The sequence below is a fragment of the Anser anser genome (assembly GCF_964211835.1).
Source record: "Anser anser genome assembly, chromosome: 1".
Classification (NCBI taxonomy): domain Eukaryota; kingdom Metazoa; phylum Chordata; class Aves; order Anseriformes; family Anatidae; genus Anser; species Anser anser.
Window position 1 is genome coordinate 111147012 of NC_139720.1, and position 11766 is coordinate 111158777.

Consider the following 11766-nt stretch of genomic DNA (forward strand, 5'->3'; position numbering starts at 1 on the left):
TCTCCTTGACACTTCCAGGAAACTTGTTCAGTGCTCAGTCACTCTCACAATAAAAAAGTGTTTCCTTCTGTTCAGATGGAGCCTTCAGTGTTTCAGTTTGTGCCCATTGCTTCTTTTCCTGTCACTGGGCACCACTGAAAAGAGCCTGGCTCCATCTTCTTCACACTTTCTCTTCCGTATGCTGAACAGTCCAGCTCTCCCAGCCTTTCTTCATAGAAGAGATGCTCCAGTGCCTAAATGATCTTTGTGGCCCTTCACTGGACTCTCTCCAGTATGTCCAAGTCTCTCTTGTGCACTCCATGTGTCCTCACCAGTGCTGAGTAGAGGTGAAGGATTACTTTTCTTGATCTGCTGGCAATACTTTGCTTAATTCAGCCCATGATATGGTTAACCTTCTTTGCAGCAAGGGCACGTTGCCAGCTCTTGACCCACTTGCCTTTCACAAGGACCCTCAGGTCCTCCTCTGACAAACTGCTTTTCCAGACAAGTAGCCCCTACCATATACTGGTACATGGTCTTTCCCAAAATGCAGGACTTTACTTTTCTCCTTGTTGAACTTCATGAGGTTCCTGTAAACATTTTTCTCCAGCCTGTAAAGGTCCCTCTGGGTGGCAGCATGGCCCTCTGGCATATCAGCCACTCCTCCCAGATCGGTGTCATCTGCAAACTTGCTGAGGGTGCATTCTGCCCCATCATCCAAATCATTAATGAAGATGTTAAACACGACTGTACCCAGTATTGACCCCCACCACTAGTTACTCTCCTCCAGCTAGGCTTTGTTCCATTAATCACACTCCTCTGGACCCAGCTGTTCAGCAAGATTTCCATCCACCTCACTGTCTGCTCATCCAGCCCACACTTCAAGAGTTTCTATGAGAATTTTATGGGAGACAGCATCAAAAGCCTTACTGACGTCAAGGTAGATGATATCCACTGCTCTCCCTTCATTTACCAAGCCATGAACTTCTTTGTAGAAGGTTATCAGGTTGATCAAGCATGATTTGCCCTTGCTGAATCCATGTTGACTACTGTTACTTTCTTGTCATTTGTGTGCCTGGAAATGATCCCTAGGATTAACTGCCACATCACCTTCTCAGGGGTCAAGGTAAGGCTGACCAGCTTGTTTTTCCCTGGGTCATCCTTTCCCTTTTAGAAGATAGGAATGATATTTGCTTTCTTCCAATCTTCAAGCACCTCTCTCAATCATCATGATCCAAAGATTCCCAAGTGTCCTCCCAATGACATTTGCCAGCTCCTTCAGTACTCATGGATACATTCCATCAGAGTCGATGAACTTACATATATCCAGCTTTCTTTTATACCTTTTTAAACAAATCTACATGAAAAATATGATTTTTTATTCTCAAAGAGGTAGTGTGATTTACTTTTTCATTCTAGAACAAGAAAGACCCGTTTGAAACTTTTGTGACTTTTTTAACTCAAAAACTCTTTGTAGTCTCACATATCTCATAGGAACTGTTCTTTAGGTTAATGATACTCAAACTCTTAGCAGTCTGTAATCCAAGGCCTTGTTTTCGTACAGCAGACCTGTGTGATCTTGGCATGGTTTTACTGAGAAAATTGTTGTTTAAGGTGTGAGAACAAGTGAACTAAAAGCCATGCAAGATAAGCAAAATGAAAACCTAGACATGGAGTAGTTGTTGAGATCATGATAGCTGTTTACTGGTTCAAGAGGAGAAATGCTGGCATAAGAAGGTCTAAAACCTCAAGTGGGAAAAAAGAAGCAGAGGATGGAAGAGGCAATTCTCCACCTCTGTGGATCAGCCTTCCACTGCCAATTTATCAGTGTCTCTCATCAGGGAGCTGAGCATGCTAGTGTTCAACATAGTAGCTGAACAGCACACATATCTGCTCTGAATATTATTCAATAAATAATAGCTTAACACAGTAAAAGAGGCTTAAACACACCAGTCCCAGAGGATGTCTACAAAATCCTTATCTAGAGTCAGCTCCCTTGACATGAATTTTCTTTATGATGCTGCAGGTGGATTTTAGGAGATGAAGCTTCTCAAAGGAAGGAAATAATACGTTCCATGGGGGAAAATAGCAGAATCTTATATTCTTTTCATACTGTATAGCACAATGAGGAGATGCAGGCAAATGTCAAACTGACTCACTTTCAGTTTGGGTAGATAGATCAATATCTTTTTTCAAATTTCTCACTTTTCAATATTTCAAAAACTTCCCAAAATTTCCATTAAAACAATAATAAAATTTAAATTTTCACACACAGAAATACATTTTTACAGGTACTGCATGTTTTATGAAGATAAATTCGTGGAAAATATCAGGTTAAATTGCAGTTTCAACTCCATAGATTAAGAGTAGAAGTGGTTCTTTTAGTAAATAGATAGTAAACAGTGCATCAATACACCTTGCAGACAATGTAAAGTAATTCAAAAGTAGCTGTGGTATCATTCCACTAATAATGTGACTAATAATCAAGTGTTGATGTCATTGCACTTATTGAAACCTCCATTTAACTAAGTAGAACAGATTTCACAGCATTAAAATATATGAATGTATGTTTATGTATATATGTAAATTCAAATTACATTGTATACACACTTCTCTATTCCTATGCCACTTGATATTCAGCTGGCATAACTGAGTGTAACACCATGCAATACTTTTTTTTTTTTTTTAGTTAACCTGTATCAGTTAAAAATTACTAGCAATCTGGCCTACTGAATGATCATTGAGACTATTCTGCAAAGCATTTTAGTTTCGTTTACTCCATTTAAAGTGTTAATTTATTTTCTAGGTCTGTGCAGTATAAAGAGGAAAATGCATGACAGCTGATTTTGAACTGCAAAGCACAAAACCACGTAAGAAACAACAGTTCTTCCAAAAGTGACTCTCCTTTTCTTCTCATGATGATATTGAAAAAAAAAAAAGAAAAAAAAATCAGGAAGTAGAGAGAAAGTTATTGAGCTGTAACAATGTTACAGCTGAGAGAGATTTAACATGACCCAATTAATTTTATTTATCTTAACAAAGAACTGTGCTTGTTAACTTATTTTAAAAACAGTACTGAAGTCAGTCATGAGAGTTTTGTATAACTACTGCACTGTTCTGTACAGCTGCTGTATGAGACTGAAAGTATACCGTATAAGTTTATCTCTCTGATGCCAAGCCAGCCTTTCATCTGCACAGGCAAGAGGTAGCAGCACATCAGCTTTGGTTCCCGTCACCTTCAGACAAAGTCTCCTGTAGCCCAAAACTTTCCTGCTGGGGGAACCTGTATCCTGTGGTTTCCTGCATGCAATAGGCTAGACTGGCAAAATCCCAGTACAGATGGAACTCCAACCAGCTGCATCAGCAGCATGCAGACAGGCAAGCACCTCACAGCCATGGGATGCCACCAGGAAGTATTTCTCCTTCACAGAGCTCCATGACATAATGGTACAAATCCACCCTGCAAAAAAAAAAAAAAAAAAAACAGACAAGTTGTTTTGTAAGGCTGAAATGAGTAGGCACAGCTAGTGTAAAAAAATAATTTATTGCTGAACCTGTCATAAGGCATTTTATGAGCCATTACCTCAGAAGGATTTTATTGTGCTTCTGGGAAATGAGGAACTGGGGTTTGTAAGCTGCTCAGAGCTGCATGTGAAACACTGCCTTCTTGATTCTTGAAATCAAGATCAAGGTAGATTCTTGAAAGTCCAAACCGGAGGATAGCTCACTAAAACATAACTTGCTAAACTAGTAGATTAGCCTTTATATCGGTAAAGCAGTGCCCCAGGGAAACCCAAATGTTCTTTCGTTTTCTGTAAATAAATTGCATTGTTTGCATTAAACATTTTCCTGAATATAGCTTTCCTGTACTTGTGAAAAATAGTCACTTGTTATTACAAGAAAGAAATAATGAAGACTCACCGGTAGCTTTTTTTTTTTTTTTTTTAACTCAGGAGAAATCTTAAATATCAAATACTTCCTCATTAAATCTTATTCATAGCCCTGGTTGACGGGCTGGAGAGGTCTGAAGAGTAAAATGATCTCAATGCACAAAGCGTAATACAATCTCACATTATTGGTATTCACAGTACAGTCTCGGATGACTCATGTAACCAGTTCACATACCTGGCACTAAGTTTTGCTCACAAAAGATGCCAGGTAGGGGGAAAAGCTGTTTCTCCCAGCTGGTGTTATACTGAAGCAGCAATGAACCTCTAGAGAATCCCTTCTTAGGGATAGGGACAAATGGTAGGACGAAATAATTTCTAAATTTTAAAGAGAAATCTCTTTTTGTCCCACTCAGTGAAGGGGAGAGGTGGTGGTCCTTGCTACCCCATACATTGACTCTGACCTTCTCCTAGGTCAACGGGGTGATACATTCTCCTCTGTGATCAGCCTTGGAGATGGAGACATTTAATGGAGTTGCCATGTAGGGCAGTTCTGTGGAGGGAGAGTTGGATCAGTGCTGAGGCAACACAAAAATATTATCAGTAAACCTTTCTACGTGGTCTGCTGCCTTACTGATAGATAGGTACCATCAAAGGCAAAAGCTGAAAAATTTCCATGATAACTGCAAAAGATACCTTTGGTGTGCCAGGTCTTCTCCCTGACAAATTCAAAGGTCCTCCTCCAAAGAATGGAGGTACCAAAGTGTTATTTTCACACTACTAGAAGAGTTTCTGTTCCTTTGACATATGAAATGGTTAAACCTCTGCTGTCAAAACATTCAGCCTAAGGCAAAGAACAATCATGGAAAATTTCAACCCAACCCGTTAATGTTTGGCAAAGCCATAACCAGCTTATAACAGAGGCTTGTAATTAGAGCGGGTCGGAACATTCTCAACTAAATGAAATTTCATAGAAATATGCTGTTTCATCCAAGCCAAGACATTTTTCAGAGACATATCTGTTTCCACAAAGTTTTTGTTGGGAAAGCTGAGAGAGAAAGCATGCTCACCCACTATACGTTGAGGATTAGGTCACTAGTTTGGGACGTGAGAGAGTACAGTTTAAGGCCTGACTCACAGTGGCCTGCAATAAAAATCTGTGCTCTTCATCAGAAAGAGTAGGTACAGAGCATCTGAAATGCCAAAGTATTGCCTTGGCTGGGTTACCTACAAGAAATGACACATCAAGAAAAACATGTTTTGATTATGACACTCAAGAGATTTTATGTCTTCAAGTGCCACACACAAGCATTGTAAATTAACCTAAAAGGGAGTTCCCATCTTCCAGATGTCTGTGTTCTAACAGGGAACATTAGAGAACATTTAAACATTTAAAGTTCCAATTATATTGACTCCAAATAAAATTATCAAATACGATTCCTTTCACATCAGAATACTTAGCAATAACCCTCTTAACAGACTGAGAAATAATATGTCAGTGTACTCACAAAAGCTTTGTACCCAATTTATTATGCAAGGTGTCAATATTAGGCCAAGGCCCAGTCAAAGCCCTCACAGGCCTCATATGTTCTGGAAAGGGAAGGTGGAAGAGCTCTTGTATGTCTTTAAAGTAGCATCTATTGGCAAAACACAAGCAAATCAGCTTCTCTCTGTACACGACTCCCTAAACTCTGCCACAGAACAGAACATACTGGCTGGGTATACATAGAAAAACAGAAAGAGACACAGTTCTGAGGGCTGCAAACGTAGAGAGGAAACAAACCCTGCAAACTCTTATCAGTAAGCACCGCTCCACTAGACTCAAACTTGTATGGACCAATAGATACCTAAAAAGATGGCATTCCATTAAATAATGTTTAAGAAAGGACAAATATTGCCAGGTGAAAAATCATTACATTTTTATACTTATGTTTTTCACATTTTAGACATGTATGGGAATTATGGAATAATAAGACAAAACATGTTTGCAAATAAAATGTATTTTATATTGCTGTAGGTCCTTCCACTGGTTGCAGTAAGGTTTATGGCCTACAAGTCTTGTTCAAATAAAGAAGGAGAGATCAGAAATTTTTATTTCCAAAGTTGTAAGCAGAAAGTCATTTCACTCTTGAGTTGGACTGACATAAACCTTTGCTTTTGTGGGACTACTACAACATCTCTAGCACTTGCACTTTTTTCCTAAAATATTATGTTAGGTGCACAACTGTTTTTTTTAAAATTATCCAAAGGTTTTCTGACAGAAATGTTGGACTTATAGCATTAACTCCCCAACTAAGCTATTGCTCATGTCAGCATGAATGAGTCATGTGATACAGAAGACTGGGATCATACTTAGATAATTTCTTGTAAAGCATTATGCTAGTATATTTTTTGTAAAAACATATTTTCTCACTTAGAAATTCTGGGTTCTCTATCTTTGTTTTAATTCTTAGCATATCATTTCATTTCTGTTATTCATTCAATTTATTTAAAAACAGCAATCAAAACAACAAATGTTCATTTCAAAGCAGCAAATAGCTGCTGTAGTACTCAAAATCTGTACTCTTCTCAAACCACTGTGATTTGTGGCAATGTCTTCCCTGAACAAGAGAGACTTCTAAGTGGCCAAGATCTGAAGTTTCTTGTTAAAGTTTTGTGAGGTGGAGTTGGACTACGTAAAATATTTTTCCAGAGATTGAGGGTTGTTGGCAGATAGTAAGAGTACAGGAACAATGTTAATGAAAAATAAATTTTCTTAGCAATTGTGAGGAAAAAAATGCATAGTTGTCCATTAACTCTTATGTTACCAGAGTCAGGACAAAAAGAAAGGCAGTCATTATCACTTGACATTAACCAATAAACAGACAGCTGTTACTGAAAATAATCCAAGTCTAGAACAGAACAGAACAGAATATAGAACAGAATAGAACAGAATAGAACAGAACAGAACAGAACAGAACAGAATAGAAGGTGAGGCTGCACCAACACTAAATATAGTGGGAGAGTCACCACTTTTGACCAGCTGGCGGTGCTGCGTTTAATGCACCCCAAAATGCAGTTTGTCCTCCTGGCTGCCAGGGCACACTGCTGGCTCATGCTGAGCCTGCAATTGACCAGCACCCCCAGATCCCTTTCTGCTGAGCTGCTCCCTAGCCACTCCTTTCCCAGTTTTGTGTCCAACATTATTTCATCCCAGGTACAGAACCCATTTTCCTTTGTTGAACTTCAAGACATTGCTGATTGTCCAATTCTCCAAGGTATCTAGATCCCTTTGTAAGGTCTCTTATCCCTCCAGATATTTAACAGCACCTCCCAGTTTAGTATAAGCAAACTCACTAAGGATACATTCAACTCCTTCATCCATGTCATTGATAAAAATGTTGAACAGGACCAGCCCTAGAATCTCAGTTCTGTGGAACACCAGACTGGTTGTTAGGGGTTTAAAACTGATTTTACTTTGTTTTTAATATTTATCAAGGACTTGCTTTGGCAAAGCCTTCATTACTTCAACTGCTGTGGTATCAGGATATACAAAAGTGAATGAGGAGAAAAACAAACAAACAAATAATAATAATAAAACACAGAAATGATAAACTGTCATACTTCCTGATAATCATTTTTAAAGTAATCTCAGTACTAGTGCACACTAAAAATATCCAAATCCTATACATTTATTTCTCCACTAATCTCAGATTATTCTACTGTCAGTGTTTGAGTTGCACATTATTTCTAAATATTCCCAAAGTTGTGTGAAACAATGTCAGATTTAAATGTAGTTTTTCACATAGATGAATTGAAGCCATATTCTGTCTCACAAAGCAGTGTTCAAAACTATTCAAAAAACACTTGGTGTTCTGCATTGTAAAGGAGTATATTACTGACAATATTACAGGAATAACATTTAATACTTTATTCCACAGTATTTTCTAAAGTTTTAAAACAGTCTGTAGCACTAGAAGAGTCAAAATAACTCCCCAACATAACAGAACTCCTTTCATCCTTTAACTCACTGCACCTTTCCCTCTCCGATAGTCCTAAATATACAAACACTACTAGAGGATGCTGGACCTTGATTATACATGCTCGGCCTGACCTAGCAACTGACTGATTCCTTAGCTGCAGTGACTCTGATAATTTGAATTCAGAATTTTGCCACATGAAGGGAAGATATTAAAAGGGAATTAATACTTTTGATTTGTCCCAAAAAGATTATTTAGAGTGAGGAAAAAATTTACTAACTTGGAATGGCAGAACAAGTCCAACAATTTTTATTTTTTTATTTATTACTTTTATTTCTCTGAGATGTTAACAGAAAACAAATCATTCATTTAATGTGCAGGTTAATAACCTTTCACACTTCCATTAGACCTGAAAGCATTTTATTTTCTCATTTTTAAGGTCCATGTACCTTCACAAAATTAAAACATAGTAAAGGTCAATTCAGTCTCCTAAAGGCTTTGGGAAACCACAAACTTTCCAGAAAGAAAATATTTTCATAAAAGTTTTCAAATTTTAACATGCAGAATCCGATTGGTGTGGTTTGCTTTCCATTAATGGTTGGTACTTCTTAAAACCTGGGAACTATGGCCATAAACTAAAGACTGGTGCTGAGCTAATGACTTCACTGGATTTTGTGGTAATTCCAGTATCTCAGGCTGTACCTTAATGAAGTCATCCAGACAGGCCAAAGACGCATGGACATCCCTGCTGCTGGCACTTTTCTGGTTTTCAAATACTTCCCTTTGCAATGTTAATGATAAATTTTAACATAGATTTTGCAATTTAAAAATTGTATTATTTTCCATATGATTAAAGGCAAGAAATATAAATGTGAATGCTTATGTAGTGACTAGAAGAAATATAAGTTTATATAAGTCTTAAGTATTATTTGTATGATTTAAATGATCCAAAGTGTTCTCAGCTGCTTCTGAATAAAATCTTAATTTACTGCCTTAAATTTTTTTACCAGATATTTCTAACTTTCTATCAAAAATAGAGGTGAAAACTTCTTTTGCATACTGAGAACATGCATAAAAAAATTATGATATTTTTAACAGGAGCAAGCATTTATTAAAGTCTACCCTGGCTTTTGAAAGTAAGACAACTTCATACACAGGAAAGAAGTGTATATGATAAGTTGTTATTTCCGGGCTGTTTTGAAAACATTAAAAAAAGGGGGCTAAACCTATTTTACATGCCAATTTTAATTAACCTAATTTCCAGAAGAAATTTGACCACTGATGAAGCAAAGCATAACCTTCAGGAAAACTTTAAGTATCACACATTTAAAATTCTTTATGGCACAGTAATTTACTAATTTCAATACTTTATGAACTGCTTTTTTTGTCAAAAGCTTTTTACAGTTTGCACTGAACATTTTGAAGGCCTGTCTCAATTCTAATTGTAAAGTGTTAATATTGGCTTGAGCAAAATTAATAAAATAACTCTTACTCCCCAATCTTAATCTTCCAGCATATTCTGCCAAATGCTTAGAGGAGAATTTAAAAGTAATTCATGGTGGTCACAAACACTCAAGTAACTTCATATTCCATTGAAAACTTACCTATATTATATCACAAGATATATATATCACAAGATATTGTATCACATTTTCCTGACAGTAATATCCTAGTCAGATCACCATGAGTCTATTTCTAACTTGGCCATTTAACATTTTTCCATTTTACTAGCCTCCTTCTTTACCTAAGTAGATGGCTATCTACATTATTTGTAGAGTATTGATTTTCCTGATTTTTTTTTTTTAAGTAGAAGCAGAATTCAGTAGTGCCTTTGATCACAGAACAGAATCATAGAATGGCTTGGGTTGAGAAGGACCTTAAAGACCATCTAGTTCCAACCTCACAAAGGAAAGCATAAATGGAAATGCTTGAGCGCAATCACTGTGATCTAGACAAACCATGGGGAAATTGAGAAAACGGCAGAGAAAATTAGTATTGAGTATGCAAAAGGATGTACCTTGGAAAAGCTGGCTGGCAAGTGGATAACAAACCGATCAGTGGCAGCCAAACATGGAGTAGTGTAGAGAGCTATGTGTGGAAGTGCAAAAGTAATGGCTGTGGATAGGAGGAGAGGTCCAGCTAGACCAGAGCAAGTCATTATCTATTAAAAAGAGATAGATAGACAATGGAGCAGTCAAGATGTTAACCTCTAACATGCAGGAAGTATAAAAAGAACATAAACACTCTTCTGAGTTTTCTGTGGTTTTGTTGTTGTTGTTTTGGAGGGCAGGGCAGCGAGTGGGGTGGGGGTCTTTGCTATTATTTTTTTCTCAGAAATTCTTGTATGAGGTTAGAAACAGAATGGACTAGAACAACTTTCTCACCAGGGAGATGCCTCTCTATCTCTCTCTCACTTATGATTTGCATCTTATATGCCAGCACACTACCAAAGTATATGCCACTGTTACCTCTTTTAAGTTTATTAGTAAAGTCTCTCAGCCTTCCTCCCCAACTTTTGCCTCCAGCATTTTTCCCTGCAGACCCTTTCCAGTGTTCTTGCTATATACAGAGGTTTCTAAATGAAAGATCAGCAGCTACGGGTAATCCTTCTGGACTAATAGACTTAGATAGATAGATAGATAGATAGATAGATAGATAGATAGATAGATAGATAGAAAGATAGATAGATAATGTAGACATAAACATGTGTATGTGTGTGTACACGTGTACATATATATGTGTATATAACTATATACACTAAGATATATATATGTTTGTGTGTATGCTATATGCATCTGTACAGCAAAGAACACAGTCTAGCTGTCCCAGTTCAATATATTTCAAGCTTTGGGGTTGCAGAAGGTCTTTTAAAACTATGCCCAAGCACATTTGCCTTAGCATTTACCATTGCACTGCAAAGTTATATAGAATTTCTCAAAATTAATAAATAAGTTAAAATAAAGAACACTACAATTGCATACTTCATTATTAAAGAACTTATCCTACACAAGCACATTTGCTGTAAGTGCTCATGCATGTATGAATCTGATTTGAACATGAGAAAGAACAGGGTTTGATAAGTCATCTAAAAGCAGCTGTTTTCACTCAGTAGATATCTAGTATTTGTGTCTACATGCATTGATGACAATAGATGTCTCCTCCTTGTCCTTATGGAATTTACCAAGGTAGTACATCAAAAACAGTCAAAACCAATCTTATTGGATGTCTTATAAAATATATAGAACTATGAAATAGCCCTTTTTACTCTTCATGACATCAATTTTCAGTGAGCACAATTGACATTTTCTTCCACCTATTTCATGGTAGGCAGAAAATCTTTCAAAGAAAGGAAATGATTTTCATGAGTGAGTACAGGATCAGACTGGAGACCATAGTAACAACCCAAGTCACATGTTGAAGAAAACAGAAGGTGACACAGGAGCTAGTTGTTTTAACTACACATGCCTCAGGCCTTTAACACTACCTATAGGGAAATATTTAACAGCCATTGGCACTCTTAAAAGGGTTTTATTTAGCCAAGATGAGCCAATATTGCATAGTTTTTTTTCTGTTCAACTAAAAATTAAATTTACAGAATCCTGAAAATTGATTCTAAGAAAAGTAGCATATATAATTTCCTCTACTTCATTGCAAAATGGCAGTCACTTCGTTTCTCTTTTCCCCTCAATTTTCCTTTGTACTGTTGATCTCAGAAACCATCCTGTATTTATATATCTATGCTTATATTACCTTTATTTTCTTTTGTCCTTCTCAAACCACTTCCTAGTATGTAAACTTTCTAGGCTTGTAAATTCAGCTTTACATTATAGAGAAATTAGGCAGCATTTCTCTGGCAAACTAACCCAGTAATAGAATTTTGAGGCCCGAACTACAAACTACTGTTTTATTTTTATCCTGAAGTTCTTAGGTATTGCAAGGAA

At 36.9% G+C, this 11766-nt stretch overlaps 1 long non-coding RNA gene across 1 annotated transcript; it reads right to left on the minus strand.

Annotated features, from left to right (window-relative positions):
• Nucleotides 1-1923: 1923 nt before the first annotated feature.
• On the minus strand, nt 1924-5290 carry LOC310898415. Its single transcript, XR_014583282.1, has 3 exons — nt 4937-5290; nt 4331-4419; nt 1924-3439 (listed from the first exon to the last, which is right to left on the minus strand). It is a non-coding gene; the product is annotated as an uncharacterized lncRNA (long non-coding RNA).
• Nucleotides 5291-11766: the final 6476 nt, after the last annotated feature.